This window comes from Lynx rufus, unplaced genomic scaffold (assembly GCF_022079265.1).
Source record: "Lynx rufus isolate CCGP_SWC_20201006 ecotype Redwood Valley unplaced genomic scaffold, mLynRuf1.p SCAF_11, whole genome shotgun sequence".
NCBI lineage: Eukaryota > Metazoa > Chordata > Mammalia > Carnivora > Felidae > Lynx > Lynx rufus.
The window spans coordinates 676,346-694,279 of NW_025814825.1; the positions used below are offsets into that span (position 1 = coordinate 676,346).

The 17,934-nt window shown below is 54.6% G+C and overlaps 1 non-coding gene and 1 pseudogene across 1 annotated transcript; both read right to left on the reverse strand.

Annotated features, from left to right (window-relative positions):
* Positions 1 to 5,366: 5,366 nt before the first annotated feature.
* Positions 5,367 to 5,485, reverse strand: LOC124507371 (uncharacterized; annotated as a pseudogene).
* A 1,088-nt stretch (positions 5,486 to 6,573) lies between these two features.
* Positions 6,574 to 6,692, reverse strand: LOC124507309 (5S ribosomal RNA). The gene has a single exon (XR_006960973.1). It is a non-coding gene; the product is annotated as a 5S ribosomal RNA (ribosomal RNA).
* Between the last annotated feature and the right edge of the window lie 11,242 nt (positions 6,693 to 17,934).

A 17,934-nucleotide genomic window follows, 5' to 3' on the forward strand; every position in this document is an offset into this window, starting at 1 on the left:
GGTGGCTCAGTTGGTTGAGCGTCTGACTCTTGACCTCAGCTCAGGTGATGATCTCATGGTTTGTGGGTTTGAGGCCTGCATCGAGTCCTGGGCTGACAGCACAGACCCTGCTTGGGATACTCTCTCTCCCCTCCCCCACTCACACATGTGGTCTGTCTCAAAATAAAGTTAACAAAAATAAAAAAAATTTTTTCACTTGTAATTAAAGTAGTAAGACATTGTCACATTGCAAAAATAGAAGGCTAAGGTTGTTTTAGTCTCCAACATCTTATTTTCTTTTTTATTCATGTTAATTTTTAAACCCACGGGGCTGTGGGTGTGCATTTGGTGGCCCAGCTGCCCAGCCCCCCAAGCTTAGAGCTGTCACACTGTGGCCAGAGAGCTTGTTGGGTGGCCTCTGAGAGCCGTTCTCCCAGGCATCCCTGACCCCGGGCCCTGCTCTTTCAGATGTGGAATCTTAGGAAGGCCACACCATGTCCATTCCCCAGGAAGAGGGGGTGCTGATGAGATCCATGGGAGACTGACCCTATTTTGTGGTATGAGTCACCAGTGTCCTTCTGTCTCCCCTTTCCCAAAGGTCATTTTCCTCTTGTTTTCATTTGGCTTGTCTGTGTTTCTTACAATCCCCTGTGTGGGCTTCACTCCTCATTGACTACACTTTTCTGAATGATGTAAGTGGAAAAGAGCAGAGATGGGGCCAAGACCCTGAAAGTTTCTGGGGATCATGAGCACATCAAGGAAGGGACTATCTTAATGCTGGTGTGAAATTGGTCTTTTGAAAGGCAGAGACACAGACCAGGGGGACACAGCTTTCCTGTGAACCCACACTGGCAGGACTTAGTCTGTCTTGAGGGCTGAAGTTCCCACAACATGTGACTCCATGCTTCTTTACATGTGTTTGCATAGGTACGTGGTGGCTTAGAATCTCCCATCACAAACGGTTCCTGTATTGATGATTCTAGCATCTTGTCTTCAAGAGCGGAGATTTCATCAAGGGACTTCGGTCACCTACGCTCTCTGCAAGTGGGTGTTCCTGCCACACACCATGTCTTTGAATACTTTCGACCTTAAACTCCCCTACACGACTAATTTTCCTGCTTTGTCACTGCGAGTGGGGTATACAGGGGAGCTGCTTTCTAAGTCCCATATTCTCATGAAAAGCCCCAAATAGGAGAGCCGAAGGATTGTCCCGCGGGAGAGCGGGCCCTGCACCTGACTCCGCATGGCCGAGTCAGTCAGAGAAGCTGCCAGAGATTGCTGTCTGGGTGGCAGCTGCGTTGTTCCTGACTACTTCTTGCTGATATATTTCCTTTGCCCTAGAAGGAAGGCAGCCTGCTTTCCACCCGGCCTTCTGTCCGCAGGCAAACCTCTTGTGCTCAATGCTTTCCAACGCACTGGGGCGGGGGCGGGGGGGGGGGGCCCGGGCCAGGCAAGGCCGCCTCGCTGGCCCGGGAGGGGCTGAGGGAGCAGAGGCTGGGGTGTGTTTGGCCCCAGCAGCGGCGCTCCCTGGGGAGACAGGGACACAGGCAGAAAGGGGGGAGGGGCGGCGAGCCCCAAAGGGGAGGTGAGGGAGGCCAAAGCGTACAGCACCAGGTGTTCCCGGGCCGTCTCCCATCCAAGTGCTTACCAGGCCCGACCCTGCTTAGCTTCCCAGAGAAGACGGGGTCTGGAGAGTTCAGGCTGCTATGGCCTAAGAGGCCAGCGGCTGCCGCTGGGCGCTTCAAGAGCCTGCTCCACGCCTCCCAGGAAAGCGGGCGCCACGCTTCACCCATGCACACGCCTGACTGCCTGCCTGCCTGCCTGCCTGCCAGCCTGCCTGCTTGCCTGCCGCCGCCCTCCGCCCCGGGTACCGGGTCCCGGGCGGGTGGCAGAGGCCGGGCAAGAGGACCCTGGCAACGCGCTGGCGCAAGCCCCGGCGTGCTCCAATCCCGGGACTCTTGCAGGCTGCTCCACGCTTGGCCCCAGGCCCTCCTCCGCTTCCATCCCGCACAGCAAGGCACTTCGCAGCCCAGCACCACACCACGTTGGGCTGCTCACTGGGAAGAGGGTGGAAGGGAGCGTGGGGCATCAGGCCGCTCGTGCCTTCGGGGCCCGCCCCGCCGGGTTCTCAACGCCTCCTCCCCAGCCCTAGGGCGAGCTCAGCCGGCCTCGGGGCCCTTCCCTCCGGTCTGCCCCACCTGGTGCAAACCCACCCCGGAGCCCCCGGCGCCCCCAGAGACCAACAGCAGCCCGAGTACGCTGCCTTAGCTTGGTCTTGTGAAATGCCACCGGCCCTGGGGATGAGGACTCGAGGGAGGGAAGAGGTCCAGGACCTATGGAGCCCAGGCCTGTGGCGGATGCGGAGTCTGGGGTCGCGCTGCCCCTCCCGCCCGCTCCTGGGTTCTTGTATCCACCCACCCAGCGCCCACTCTCCAGCCCCCAGGCGCCAGCCCCCGGTTCCGCCCACACCGCACCCCCCCCCTCAGTCCGGGCGCGGGTTTGTGTGGTGTGTCAGGAAAGGTGCAAAGCTGGGCTGTGGCTTCCAGTCGCTGCAGTGGGATTTGGCCAGGTGTCGGGAGTGGGGAGCGTGCGCCTTTGAAGTGCCCCGGGGTGTGCGGGCACGGGGGGGGGGGCGGGGGGGGGGGCCGTGCCAGGCACAGCCGCCTCGCTGGCCCGGGAGGGGCTGAGGGAGCAGAGGCTGGGGTGTGTATGGCCCCAGCAGAGGCGCTCCCTGGGGAGACAGGGACACAGGCAGAAAGGGGGGAGGGGCGGCGGGCGCCAAAGGGGAGGTGAGGGAGGCCAAAGCATACAGCACCGGGTATTCCCAGGCCATCTCCCATCCAAGTGCTAACCAGGCCCGACCCTGCTTAGCTTCCCAGAGAAGACGGGGTCAGGAGAGTTCAGGCTGCTATGGCCAAAGAGGCCAGCGGCTGCCGCTGGGCGCTTCAAGAGCTTGCTCCACGCCTCCCAGGAAAGCAGGCGCCGCGCTTCACCCATGCACACGCCTGACTGCCTGCCTGCCTGCCTGCCTGCCAGCCTGCCTGCTTGCCTGCCGCCGCCCTCCGCCCCGGGTACCGGGTCCCGGGAGGGTGGCAGAGGCCGGGCAAGAGGACCCTGGCAACGCGCTGGCGCAAGCCCCGGCGTGCTCCAATCCCGTGACTCTTGCAGGCTGCTGCCGGCTTGGCCCCAGGCCCGCTTCCGCTTCCATCCCGCACAGCAAGGCACCTCGCAGCCCCGCACCACACCACGTTGGGCTGCTCACTGGGAAGAGGGTGGAAGCGAGCGTGGGGCATCAGGCCGCTCGTGCCTTCCGGGCCCGCCCCGCCGCGTTCTCAGCGCCTCCTCCCCAGCCCTAGGGCGAGCGCAGCGGGCCACGGGGCCCTTCCCTCCAGTCTGCCCCACGTGGTGCAAACCCACCCCGGAGCCCCCGGCGCCCCCAGACAACATCACCAGCCCGAGTCCGGTGCCCTGGCTGGGCGTCGTGAAATGCCACGGGCCCTGGGGATGAGGGCGCGAGGGAGGGAAGAGGTCCAGGACCCGGGGAGCCCAGGCCTGTGGCGGATGCGGAGTCTGGGGTCGCGCTGCCCCTCCCGCCCGCTCCGGGGTTCTTGGATCCACCCACCCAGCGCCCACCCTCCAGCCCCCATGCTCCAGCCTCTGGTTCCCCCACACCGCACCAACCCCCCTCCGTCCGGGTGCGGGTCTGGGTGGTGTGTCAGGAAAGGTGCAAAGCTGGGCTGTGGCTTCCAGTGGCTCCAGTGGGATTTGGCCGGGTGCCGGGAGCGGGGAGCTTGCCCCTTTCAAGTGCCCTGGGGTGTGCGGGCACGGGGGCGAGGCGGGGCGTGGCTGGGCCAGGAATGGCCGCCTCGTTGGCCCTGGATGGGCTGAGAGAGCAGAGGCTGGCGTGTGTTTGGCCCCAACAGCGGCGCTCATTGGGGAGACAGGGACACAGGCGGGGTGGGGGGGACGTCGGGCGCCAAAGGAGAGGGGAAGGAGGCCAAAGGCAAAGGCAAAAGCGAACAGCACCCGGTATTCCCAGGCCGTCTCCCATCCAAGTGCTAACCAGGCCCGACCCTGCTTAGCCTCCCACAGAAGACGGGGTCGGCAGCGTTCAGGCTGCTATGGCCGAATAGGCCAGCGGCTACCGCTGGGCGCTTCGTGAGCCGGCTCCACGCGTCCCAAGCCAAGCGGGTGCCGCGCTTCGCCCGTGCATCACCCATGCACGCGCCTGACTGCCTGCCTGCCTGCTTGCCTGCCGCCGCCCTCCGCCCCGGGTACCGGGTCCCGAGCAGGTGGCAGAGGCCGGGCAAGAGGACCCTGGCAACGCGCTGGCGCAAGCCCCGTCGTGCTCCAATCCCGGGACTCTTGCAGGCTGCTCCCGGCTTGCCCCCACGCCCGCCTCCGCTTCCATCCCGCACAGCAAGGCACCTCGCAGCCCAGCACCACACCACGTTGGGCTGCTCACTGGGAAGAGGGTGGAAGGGAGCGTGGGGCATCAGGCCGCTGGTGCCTTCTGGGCCTGCCCCGCCGCGTTCTCAGCGCCTCCTCCCCAGCCCTAGGGCAAGCGCAGCCGGCCACGGGGCCCTTCCCTCCCGTCTGCCCCACCTGGTGCAAACCCACCCCGGAGCCCCCGGCGCCCCCAGACAACATCACCAGCCCGAGTCCGGTGACCTAGCTGGGCGTCGTGAAATGCCACGGGCCCTGGGGATGAGGGTTCCGGGGAGGGAAGAGGTCCAGGACCCAGGGAGCCCAGGCCTGTGGCATAGTCGGAGTGTGGTGTCTCTGTGTCCCTCCCGCCCCTCCTTTGTCCTCGCGTCCACGCACCCCAGCCCCCAGCCCCCTGGCCCCAGGCCCCAGCCCCCGGATCCCGGATGATGACTCGAGGGAGGGAAGAGGTCCAGGACCCGGGGAGCCCAGGCCTGTGGCGGATGCGGAGTCTGGGGTCGTGCTGCCCCTCAAGCCCGTTCCTGGGTTCTTGTATCCACCCACCCAGCCCCCACTCTCCAGACCCCAGGCGCTAGCCTCCGGTTCCGCCCAACCGCACCCCCCCCCTCGGAGCGGGTGCGGGATTGGGTGGTGTGTCAGGAAAGGTGCAAAGCTGGGCTGTGGCTTCCCGTCTCTGCCGTGGGATTTGGCCGGGTTCCGGGAGTGGGGACCGTGCCCCTTTGAAGTGCCCTGGGGTGTGCGGGCACGGGGGGCGAGGCGGGGCCAGGCCTGGCCAGGCACGGCCGCTTTGCTGGCCCGGGAGGGGCTGAGGGAGCAGTGGCTGGGGTGTGTTTGGCCCCAGCAGCGGCGCTCCCTGGGGAGACAGGGACACAGGCAGGGAAGGGGGAGGGGCGGGGGGCGTCAAAGGAGAGTTGAAGGAGGCCAAAGGCTTAAAAGGCAAAAGCCTACAGCACCCGGTGTTCCCAGGCGGTCTCCCATCCAAGTACTAACCAGGCCCGACCCTGCTTAGCTTCTGAGAACATACGAGATCGGGCGCGTTCAGGGTGGCATGGCCGCAGAGGACTGCGGCTTCCGCTGGGCGCCACAAGAGCCTGCTCCACGCATCCAAAGCCCAGCGGGTGCCACGTTTCACCCATGCACACGCCTGCCTGCCTGCCTGGCTGCCGCCGCCCTCCGCCGCGGGCCCCGGGCGGGTGGCGTAGGCGGCGCAAGAGGACACTGGCAAGGCGTTGTGGTGACAGCCCGGCCTTCACCGATCCTGGGACTCTTGCAGGCTGCTCCCGGCTCGGCCCCACGCCCGCCTCCGCTTCCATCCTGCACCGCACCGCACCGCACCGCACCGCACCACGTTGGGCCGCTCACTGGGAAGAGGGTGGAAGCGAGCGTGGAGCATCCGGCTGGCCGTGCCTTCCGCGCCTGCCCCGCCAGGTTCTCAGCGCCTCCTCCCCAGCTCCAGGACGATGGCAGCCAACCCCCCCCAGGCCGTAACCTCCCGTCCACCCCACATGGTGTAAAGCCACCCCGGAGCCTCCAGCGCCCCCAGAGTACATCACCAGCCTGAGCCTGCTGCCCTAGTTGGGCCTCGCCAAACGCCGGGGGCCCTGGGGATTAGGGCTCGAGGGAGGGAAAAGGTCCAGGACCCAGGGAGCCCAGGCCTGTGGCGGAGTTGGAGTCTGGGGTCTAGGTGCCCCGCCCTCCAGCCCGCACCTGGGTTCTTATATTCACCCACCCAGCCCCCACCCTCCAGTCCCCGGTCCAGCCCCCGGCGCCAGTCCCCGGTCCAGCCCTCACCGCACCCCTCTACCCCTTCGTGCGGGTGCAGTGTCAGGAAAGGCGCAAAGCTGGGGAGTGGTTTACAGCCGGTGCAGTGAGATTTAGCCTGGTGGGGGGAGCGGGGACAGGGAGCGGGGAGCGGACCCCTTGTGAAGTTCCGTGGTGTGTACGGGCTCGGGGGGCAGGGTGGGGCCAGGCTAGGCCAGGGCAGGCCCCTTTGCCGCCCCGGGAGGGGCTGAGGGAGCAGTGGCCGGGTGTGTTTGGCCCCAGGAGCCGCGCTCCCTGGGGAGAGATGGACACACGGAGGGAGGGGGGAGCGACGGCGGGCGCCAAAGGAGAGGTCAAGGAGGCCAGAGGCAAAAGGCAAAAGGCAAACGCCTACAGCACCAGGCATTCCCAGGCGGTCTCCCATCCAAGTACTAACCAGGCCTGACCCTGCTTAGCTTCCGAGATCAGACGGGATCAGGCGCGTTCAGGGTGGTATGGCCGTAGATGCTGGCGGCTGCCACTGGGTGCCTCAAGAGCCTGCTCCACGAGTCCCAAGCCCAGTGGGTGCCAGGCTTCACCCATGCACGCGCCTGCCTCCCTGCCTGGCTGCTGCCGCCCTCCGCCACGGGGCCCGGGCCTGTGGCGCAGGCCGAGCAAGAGGACCCTGGCAAGGCGCTCTGGCGCCAGCCCCTGCGTTCTCTGATCCCGGGACCATTGCAGGGTGCTCCCGGCTTGGGCCTACGCCCGCCTCCACTTCCATCCCGCACCGCACCGCACCACTTCGGGCTACTCACTGGGTAGAGGGTGGAAGCAAGCGTAGGGCATCTGGCTTGCCGTGCCTACCGGGCCCGCCCCACCGGGTTCTCAGCGCCACCTCCCCAGCCCCAGGGCGAGCGCAGCCAGCCACCAGGCCTTTCCCTCCAGTCCGCCACACCTGGTGCAAAGCCCAGCCCTAGTGAGTCCACACACCCGACTGTATCCGCTTAGACGGTAGCTGCTTCACCCCTTCCTACCCAACATTTTGCTGCTCACTTGTCTTTCTCGTGGATCAGTGTCCTTGGTGGCATTTTCCTCCTGACAGGGCACCTCCTTCTGCAAGAAAAACCTGTGCAGGTAGCCTTGGTCTCCTCAACTGATTTTCTTGGGTTTTTCACTTTTTGTGTTGGAGTGGTTGACATGCGGTGGATGGTCGTTCCTTCTCTGCAATATTCTCTGGGGCGTCTGGGAAACCGTGTGCTTCCTCTTCGTGGTAGAACCTGCTTCTCCTATCGTCTTGACCATTCTAAAAGCCAAACCCCTTTCTAAAATCACCAATCTATACTGTGCCTGCATTGAAATGTTCCAGTTTTTGATCCTTCCCTCGATTCTGCCTTAAGTTGTGATGTCAAGACTTGTCTTTCCGTTCGAGTCGAGACTGCACGTGTGTCCGTCTCATAACATTAGTACATCCATAGAGATGCCACATCTTCAACACGACACAAAAAGATGGCTCAGAAAAATCACCAGGTTTTTCATGTGCTGGGATAGCCGCAGCGAGAGCTTCGAGAGTTTCCCTTTTATGTGCCCCCATGGTCTTCACACTGGCCGGCTGGCAGCTGCAGCTGTTGGCCTCAGTACATGTCAGGCCATTCAGCCTTTTCTTATAACATGACTCTTCTTTGCATCGCGGGAGCACGTCCAGCACCCTACAGACACAGACGGGTCCAAGGGTTTAATCCATGGTTGATGGTATTATGCTTAACACGGTGACAATGACGCAGGAACCGTGAGAAATCACGTTTCCTTTGGTGCTTGATTTACTGGAGAAATGAAGGGCTTACCAAGAGCTGATTAGCAGATTCGTGCCACACTTGAGGTGACCTCAATAGCAACAGGAGGTGGTGCACACTTCCCCCAGAGGAAAGCGTCTGCTACAGCTCGTGTTATGCGTTTAGTACTTAATCCTGCGTATCCACATTTGTTTGCCTTTCTCTTGACTGCAAATGGCATCGTGTGGGTACTGTTTCAGTGCAGAAGTTTTGGTAAGTCTTGAAGCTGCTCAGCTCAACTGCCAGTCTTTCCAAACGTCACACATCTCCAGAAAAATTTCCAATGTATTTATTGGAACAAAGTCTCCACATAGAAATGGGTTTTGCACAGTTCTACATCAAGGATCAGATAGGCTTCTGTAAGTTCACCTTGTCAAGTCAGATTGCAAGGAACGTGGTCAGTTCTGTGGTAAAATTCTTATTGATTTGTAAAGGGTTAATTTATGTAGGACCTTGAAGTATGTCACCTGTTTATACAGATTTTCTAGAATTGCCGAAGTCAACCACTCTTTATTTGAATGTCAGTTGTTAAGTGAACCTTTATTCCATTTGTCCTATAGCGACAAAACCTCTGGGGCGCCTGGGTGGCTCAGGAAGTTAAGCGTCTGACTCTTGGTTTCAGCTCGGGTCATGGTGTCAAGGTTCACGGATTGAGCCTTGCATCTGTCTCTGTGCTCGATTGACTGGAGAGTGTGCGCATACCTCCTTGGAGCCCACATGTATGGCATGTCCTGGGTGGGCGCTCAGTATTGACGGAAGAAAAACCCCACGCGGGGTTGTAGGCCCCGGCATCTCTCTACTCAGAAACGCTTCATCCAGAAATTTTCCTGTTTGACTAAGGAAATAAGTCTTAAACTCTTCCTTTCGTCGAGTCGTACCATCAATTTTGAACAGTCCATTCTGTATGGTTGACTTTGACCCAGTTATTCAGGCTGTCAGCGGCTTTTGAGTCCCGTTGCCTTTCCCCACTGCCGCTCCACAAGCCTGCTTGCCAGATGGGGCCAGAGGCTGGGAGTCGGCAACAGCCTTCTCTACCTGTTCCTGAGTCAGCAGATTTCCTCTGTCATAGACCTGCAAGGCACCTGACAATACCTCTGTCCCATTGAGTCTCAGTTCCTACGAATATCCCTGGGACTGCTGTGAGTGGTGAGGAAGGGCTTTATGTGTGTGCTACTTGAAGGTGGTGGGTGATTGGAGTAGAGTGAGTGGACTCTGGAGAACCACGGAAGCCTGGTGAGCTCTTGTGAACGACCCCCTCTGTTTCTCCACTTTTATCCCGTCTGCAACCCCAGGAGTTTGCAGGACTCACTGATGAGCTCAACATTTGCAAGGAGCAGCTCTCACACAGAGAGGAAACCACAGAAACGAAGGAAGAGCGAAATAGGACCAGGGCCAGTAGGCCCCCTGCCAGTGTATTTACACACAGGACACCATTCTCTCCCCTTGTCCACACGTCCCAGTGGAGTTGGATGGGGCCCATTTTTCTCAGACTTTGATCTGTGAGGAAAAGTAAGGCTATTTTAACACATTTGCTTGGGCGGCTCCCTGCCTCGGAACTGAATTGAAGGGATTCAGACTTGGTTTTGCATTTGGTGAATTTGAGGCCCGGAATTGAAGGTGTTCTTGAAACACGGATTCTTTTTGCCTCTCCCGCCAGCTGTTGCTGGAACATGTGGAGTAGCTTTTCTCCAGGCACGAGGGATCTCTCCGGATGACGGTTGTGAGGCAACAGGTGAAGTCTCAAGCTGGCGTGTCCAGTGAGCCGGAGATGCTCAAGGCCCTGACTTCTATGTTCAAGAGTCACAAAACGGATGAAGAAACGGTGTGCGTAGCCACGGCGGTTCTTGACTTGTGCACATGTTGTGTGTGATCAGGCACACATTGCGTGTTTGTGTAACTGGAGTTTCCTTTTAAGCTTCTTGAATTCTTGTAAGAAGTCAGACCTCTATGGTTAAATAGCAGTGGTTGGTTGGTGGAAATGTGTGTATCGATTGGCTGGTACAAATTTCCTAATGTACTTTTTTTCGGGGAAGTTTTCTCTCCAATGTAAAATTGAAAGCTCTTAACAAGCAACTGTGTGAACATAAGCAACCGAGAAAAACCTTACCAGTGTTCTCTCATGTTACATGAGGCGAAGGGCACCTTAGGGTAACTCTACAGTAAAGGCTAACGAAAGACTTCTGAGTAGAAACTCAATCCCTTTGTTTCCAAGTGAGAGAATGGTTAGGTGTGGAGAGGTAAAGTTTCGTAGAAGATTTAAGGGCCACATTCAAATTTCAGCTCCAGACGTCATCACAGGATTTGATTGGGTTTCTTTTTTCCCTTGTTTTTTAAACAACACAAGACTTGCCGTGGGGCCCGTCCCTTGCTTCCCTTTCTGGCTTTCAAAGGTGCAGAGCTAGATGAAAGAGCGCCTGGCTCTCCTCTCCAGTCTCGTGGTCAAGCTGGAAGAGGACCTAGACACCTCAGGGAAGGACCTCTTCATTTCTGAAGAAAAGAACACCAAGTTGCAGCGAGATATCCGTGAAGTCAGTGGCATTTGAAATGGCCACGCCGTCGTCGAGACAAATGTGGGGTGTTTGGTTCGGTCTTTGCCCAGTGTGTCCTTCATTTCCCACGGGTTTGAACTTTTGGAGTTTTATAGAAGTAGCAGCAGAACAGAACGTTACTCAGGGGCCTGGACGGGCCGTCTCTCCATCCGCGTAGTTGAATCTGTCTTCCCCGGGCTCTCCCTTGTTGAGGCCTGGCGGGCAAGTGGCGGAGTGCCCTCGGGTGTGGAGTGTGGGCCACCTGAGCTTGGCCCATGCCGTGCTCTCGAGTCCGTTTTGGGAACACACTCGGCACGTAGGAACCAGCGTGGTGCTGCCAAGTCGCTTACGGGGGCACGACCGTGCGAGGGCGGCTCTGCCGAGGGGCCGTCACGGCCGCCTCTGCCGCCCTGCCCTCCTCCCAGGCGTTCCGTGCCCCTGGTCGTGGCGGTCAGAGTGAGGGAGGGGCAGCCCGCTGGTCCTGGTGTAAGGTCATGGAGGAGTGCGGCCGCTTCTGCACGTGTGGTCGTCGATGGGAATCTGATCATTGTCACAGAAACTAGTAAGGGTAGCATGGTTTCTCTCTGCCTCCTCCTGTCACTGTGAGCTGCCCTTTGTGGACAGTCCCCCCACACCCCAACCCCAGCCCAGCAACGCCAACTCAAGAAGACCGTTTCAGACCCTTCCTTGTGTACGTACACGTGCGGTCTGTTTAGTACCTTCGTGTGGGTGAGGTCGTGTAAGAATTTAAAACAAAAGTATTTGCAGAAATTATATAACCCATTCAGCGGAGTTGTTTGCCCAAGATGGGGGAGACCCCGCAGCAGAGTTCAATATGTGGAGAATTCAATCACTTCTTGAGTCCTCACTTTCACTCTTGAGACTGCTGACATAAATTGCTTAGTAAACGGAAGGCTGAAAGAGGAATCTTTCGGGTGGTGGACAAGAAACTCAGGGCAGAACTTTCTTGTTCCATTTGCAGTGTCAGATACCACGGGATACAATTTTGTTACAGGATTAAGCTACAGAAGGTGACTTCCAATTATATTGAAGGTTGAGTTTGGTGTCCATTTGTTAACACCACTGCTTCAACTTTGTGGTAATTGGGTGAGATTTCATCCACCCTTCTCCCGGAAAAATGATGGTTGTCTTATGGTGTGTGTCTCCAGACGGAAGGCCCTGAACTGCGGAAAGCTCACTTGTGTCCGGAGGCTGCCGAGATTTTATTTCCGGGAGATTTTTTCCGGGAGATTTTATTATCTTTTTGTCTTTCAACACATCGGAAAGAATAAGGCTGGGTAACTGAGTGCTCAAAATCCCAAGCAGCTTCCGCAGTGTCGGCGCTGAGCCTGACACGGGGCCACAATTCACAAATCGTCACCAGCTGAGCCACCCAGGTGCCTCGAGGATGCTACTTTTTCTCTTTGGAAATTAGGATTTCACCGTTTTTCTGTCTGGAGTATATTAGTATGTCGTACACTAATTCTTTCCGTTTTCCCTCTGATATACCTGCTGTAGGCCATGGTCCAGAAGGAAGACATACAAGAGAGGATCACTAACCTTGAGAAGCGTTGTCTCAGGGCACAGCATGAAACCACCTGTCCGCACGACCTCAAGGATAAACTTGAAAACAAGATAGCAAAGAAAGACTCTCTGCATCGTCGTTGGTTGCATTGACCTTCATTCCTCTTTTGTTAATTACAAGTGAAGTTAAGGACCTAGTCTCAGTGGAAAGCTTTCAGGATGTTAAAATGTTGTGTTGGAAAACGGGGTTACTTCAACGTCATGGGATTAACTCTTTTAGATGTTGTGTAAGCATGTTATGTTGCTACCCTCCTGGATTCCTTCTTATGTGTTAACTGCACGTTATTCTTTTGCCTATTAGCACTCTTTCCAAACTAGCGGTGAGTGGCCAGGAATTTGTAGGCAGCTGACCGTTTTAGTTAGAACTTGAGATAGGGGGAATGTCAGGTGCAGAAGCATAGCCTGGCCTGAGGATGTAAGACCCTGTGTTTTGGGAAGCCGCACGTCTCTTCCTTGGTTGTCTCAGGTCATCCGGCAGTAAAAAGGAAAACCTCATCCCGCTTCTGGGGAAAAGAGTTTGCCTGGTGTGTTTGTAAAATGTGTCAGTAGACACAAAATGACAATAAAAGTGAAATACTAGGGGCTAGAGAAAATGGAGACACAGAATCTGAAGCAGTCTCCAGGCTCTGAGTCATCAGCACAGAGCCTGACACGGGGTTCCAACTCACAAACCGTGAGATCGTGACCAGAGCCAAAGTCGGACATTCAACTGAACAAGTTAACCAGGCGCCCCTGCTGTTTCCTTTGACACTCGAACCACAGTGAACTCCCCTTCATCTTTTTGCGGTAAAATTTTAAAGTTTTAGATGGATTTTGGCGTAGTTGTCATTGTTTTGTGCCTTTGTTAAGATTTGTTCTCATAGCCTTTCTGTTGGGACGTTGTTCTGCAAGCCTTGATTTTTCCTATATCTGTCAGAGACTAGGTTTTTTTTCTTTAACGACGTGTTTTAATATTGATTTTAGTTTGTGTGTGTAGTTGATTCCTAATCTTAGTTTTTTATGTTTGTTTTTTTCTCATTTTGCTTTTGTTTTTCCTGGAAAACATCTTTACCTTGCCTTCACTTTGAAGAAGTTTTTTTGTTAGGTAAAGACTTCCAGGTTGGTGGTTATTTTCATTCAACATTTTCTAGATTACAATCATCTGGCTTCATTTGCTTTCTGGAAACGTGAGCTGGTAGTCTTGTCCCATGGAAGGCGGTATCTTTTCCCTCTCATGATTGTTAACATCTTTTTGCCTCAAGCATTCTTTGTGGAGTCACTTTCATGGTTCTTTTATCAGTTTTGGAAAGTTTTGATTCTTCTTTTTGTAGGGATCTGGTAACCCGCATTCTGTGTTTTCTCTACTTTGAAGGTTCTCATTGGACACTTACCCATATTTTGTGTGTCTTTTGGGTTTCTCTATTGATTTTTTTCTCTGTGTATGGTCCAGATAAATTTTTACCTACTTATCTTCCAGTTCACTGTGGCTCTCTTCACCTGTGCCTAGTCTGATATTAAGCCCAAATAGTTGTTAACGTTACTAAAAAAAATTTTTTTTACTCTTATTTATGTTGGAGAGACAGAATGTGAACAAGGGAAGAACAGACAGAGCGAGAAACAGATACCGAAGCAGGGTCTAGGCTTTGAGCACTCAGCACAGAGCCCAACGCGGGGCTCAAACTCCCGAATCACGAGATCACGACCTGAACTGAAGTCAGATGCTTAACCAAATGAGCCATCCAGGCCACCAGAGTTCTTAATTTTAGCTCTGATAATTTTTAGGTTTAGAATCTGTTTTGATTCTCTGAAAATTTCCCATTTGTCAAGTATGCTTGTTGGACAATTGACCTCTGTATCCCGTATTCCGGTCGGTGTGTCTCCCCTTGGTCTCTCTCTGTTCTTTCTTCTTTTGGTCTATATGATGTAAAACATGTCTTTTTTAAAAGTTTATTTTCAGAAAGCGATTGAGAGTAGGCGTTGGGGTAGAAGACGGGGGGGCGGGGCGTAGAGACTCTTGAGAGGCTCCATTCTATCAGTAGAGAGACCAACACAGGGTTCACACTCACAAACCTGAGTCGAAACCAACTTTTGGTCACCTAAACGAGTAACCTGAGCTATCCTCGTGCCTTTCTCTGTTTTTTTTTTTCTTTTTTATTAAAATAATTTTTTTTAAATATTATTTATTTTGCGAGAGAGGTGGAGACAAATCTTGAGCAAGGGAGGGGGAGACACAGAATCCAAAGCAGGCTCCATGCTTTTCGATGTCAGCACAGAGCCCGACACGGGACTCGAACCTTAAAACCTGATTCATGACCTGAACCAAAGTGGGATGATTTACCGACTGAGCCACCCAGGCATCCCTTTTCTTTTTTCTTTTCTTTCTTTTGTTTCTTTTTTTAATTTCTTTTCATTCGTTCTTTTTCTTTTCTTAATTTCTTTTTTGAATTTTGTGTGGGACATTATGGAGAAGCATAGAGGCTCTTCGTGTGCTTGCTTTTTCTTCAGCCTTTCATCCCCCACACACTGTGATGGTTATTGAGCCCAGTCAGGCCTGAATGACTTGTCACTGGGCCCCAGTCTTTGTAAGGTTCAGTGTGAGCGGGACTCACAATGTTCACCACCCCCGTGTAGTCTTCCAGGATGTCCATCTCGAGGGCTGGAGTGTCTTCCAGGACCCCTCTTTGAGGCTTGGTCCAAAAGCCCCGGTATTTTCTCCGCAGCACAATGAGATTACGGGAGGCTCAGCTTCTCAGGCAATGTTTGCCAAGTGCTTGGCTCATTTTCTGTGCCTCCCTGTGCTGTACAGTGCTGGTTATCAGTGACTTTCTGCTCGGCTGTCTGTTTTGTTTCCTTTCCTGCTCATTGGTATATTGCCTCAAATCCCTGAAGAAATTCAGAATCCTCAAATCCCTTGAAGGAGAGAGAGGACCCTGAACATTAGAGTTGGCTCAGTGGGCTTCCCTTTTGTTGGGGTCTCAGTCTTTCCAGTTGTGACTGTCTCAGTGTCTCCGTGATGCCTTCAAACATGTCTAAAATTGAAATCATCTTTCCTAGTTCATGATAGGTTGACTAACAGACTACTCACACTTATAAGAGCAGGCGGAGAAGAAAAAGAAGTCATAGTAAAACTTTTGGTCAACAGCGTTTGTTACAGGAGAAAACGAAACCCATTAGTCCTTGCCTAGTACCCGTCGTTCTAAAATGGCCATCCAGTTTGCCCACGCTCAGCCAGCGTCCATTGAGTGGTGATGTTTTAAGTGTCTCAGCCCCCCCCACCCCCACCCCACCGCCGCTGCCCTCCTCCCCTTTCAGGTGCTTGCCCAGGGCAAGCATTGCAGTGACGGGCTGGATGTGGCAAAGCAGGCCAAGGAGGTGGATGGCGTGACCCTTATTCTGTGAGTGTTTGATCAGTTTTGGCTTTTTTAAAAAAATTTTTTTGTAATGTTGATTTACTTTTGAGAGAGAAACGTACGGACAGAAGGGCAGCGGAAGAGAGACCAAGAAACTGAAGCAGGCTCGGGGCGCTTTGCCCCTCAACTGTACAGTGCAACCCCAACAACAAGGGTTTCTGGGTTGGTGCACCTGCATCATGTGCACAGACACAACCAGACACCCTTGTTGAGCCCGTCTGTGACTCGGCACCATTGTGGTCGCTGGGATCTGGCATCTGTGTTCCTCGGAGACGGAGGTGGAAGCACATCTGAAAGAGTTTATCTGAAAGAATGATGCAGTTAGGAGGAATTGCTTACTTGCGCACTGCGGTTCAGGAAAGGACTTTTCCGGAGAGGTACATCAGGAGCTGAGTCTAACAGAACACTCTCCCAGCAGTCTCACTCTGGGGCCAAAGGCCAGAATCAAGGAGAAACGTGCCTTTGTCTTAAGCTATGGAGGTGGAAGTGGAGCCAAGTGAGGCACCAGGCAGTTGGTGTTGGGCAGAAACTTCCCCGTAAGGAATTTGGTATTCAGAGAAGGGCCTTGGGTCATTGTGTCCTCAGGGGAAAGGACTGACATGATGTTAACTTGTTAAAAAGCTGGTGCTGTTACTGTGTGGATAGTGGGTTGGGAGGTGACACAACTGGAAGCAGGGTAGACGCCATTGGGTAGAGTGACTCCTTTTGTGTGGATTGAGCTATAAGATTCGTGCTTCAGGCAATAGGTACAACCGCCTCACATCACCCATCACATAAAGTACAGGACAGTTTGTGTCTTTATACACTACACGAAACTACGTAATATTGAAAAGAAGTTTGTGTAATAGTTACCTGGGTGAGTACAAGGCGTACACAAAAGTATTCACCTGTTTATTGAGTGCATGACAGGCACTGTTCTAGGTGCTGAACTGAGTATGTGCTGCAGGTACTTCATCCAAAGACGTATGTGGTTTTATGCAGAGCAATAGAAGGGCATGGGAGTGTGTGGTTCGGTGGAAAGTGTGCACAGTGCGGCTGCAGGATGGCTTTTGCCACATGAGTCTGTCATTCAGAATCGGGGAGGCGATTCTTCTTGGGAGGTTCGGCTTCCCTGAAGTCTCCTTCATCCACCCCACTCTGTCTCTTGGACACCTTTCTGAGCACCTCACAGTGAAGCTCCATCTGGGTGGGTTGTCGGCTCTTTGAGTTCCACGTGGGCCCAAAATCTGCAAACATCTCTGCCTCCTCCTGTGAATGTAACATCTTGCTACCTGGTCTGGTGGTCAGAACCAGGGAGAAGGATTTGCCTTTTTTCCTGCTCTTCCTTCTCCCTGCTTGTCCCTGGGTACTGTGTCGTGGAGCTTGCATGTCTCAGAGGCCATGTGTGAGGTCCCTGGAGATCTGTACCCTGTCTTCACTTGGGTGGACTCGTGGAGGACCGAGTCCTGCAGTCTTCCCTGAACCTGCCCCACCCGCCTCTCAGCAACTTGGCTGTGCTGGGATCGCCTGCTGCCGTGGAGAGATGCCGGCATCCTGCCCCCATCCGTGTACAATAGGCCACGATCTCTGAGAAGACGGCCTTCTGAAACTGTGTCCTGCCTGTTGGCCCTTTGTGCTGGCTTTTGCTAAGCAACTTAGCAATTAACTCTTTGGGGGAATCACGTTTGCCTTGTGTACAAGGAACCTCCAAAGTGTTCCTATTCTGTTCCTGGGTGGCTCAGTAGGTTAAACGGCCAACTTCAGCTCGGGTCATGAACTTTGTGTTGGCAAGGTAACCCCCGAGTCTGGCTCTGTGCTAACAGCCCAGAGCCTGAGTTTGCTTTGAATTCTTGTCTCCTTCTCACTCCGCCCCTCCCTTGCTGCTCTTTGTCTCTGTCTCTAAGAAATAAAGAATAACATTTAAAAAATTAAAATAGCAAAATTCCTTCTATTTTACTCTTTTCTGTTGACAATGGTAGTGCTGTCTCCATTCTTCCTCACGGATGACTACAGCTGATCCTAAAAAAACTTGGTTCTCGGTTTTAAATCCTGCCCCAAATTGAAAATCCATGTATAACTTTTCCTCACCAGAAATCTCAAGTGTTCAAACTCTCCTGTTGTCCAGAAACCTTAGTAGAACACAAAAAAATCCATTAGCACTTGTATGTTTTATGTCATATATACCATATTCTCCGAGGAGAGGAAGCTATGGAAACAAAGTTACATAGAAAACAAGTTCACAGCTCTGTGCTGTATTCATACCTAAGTTTATTCTCCGTTTTGTTTCAACATTTATTTATTTTTGGGACAGAGATAGACAGAGCATGAACGGGGGAGGGGCAGAGAGAGAGGGAGACACAGAATCGGAAACAGGCTCCAGGCTCCGAGCCATCAGCCCAGAGCCCGACGCGGGGCTCGAACTCACGGACCGCGAGATCGTGACCTGGCTGAAGTCGGACG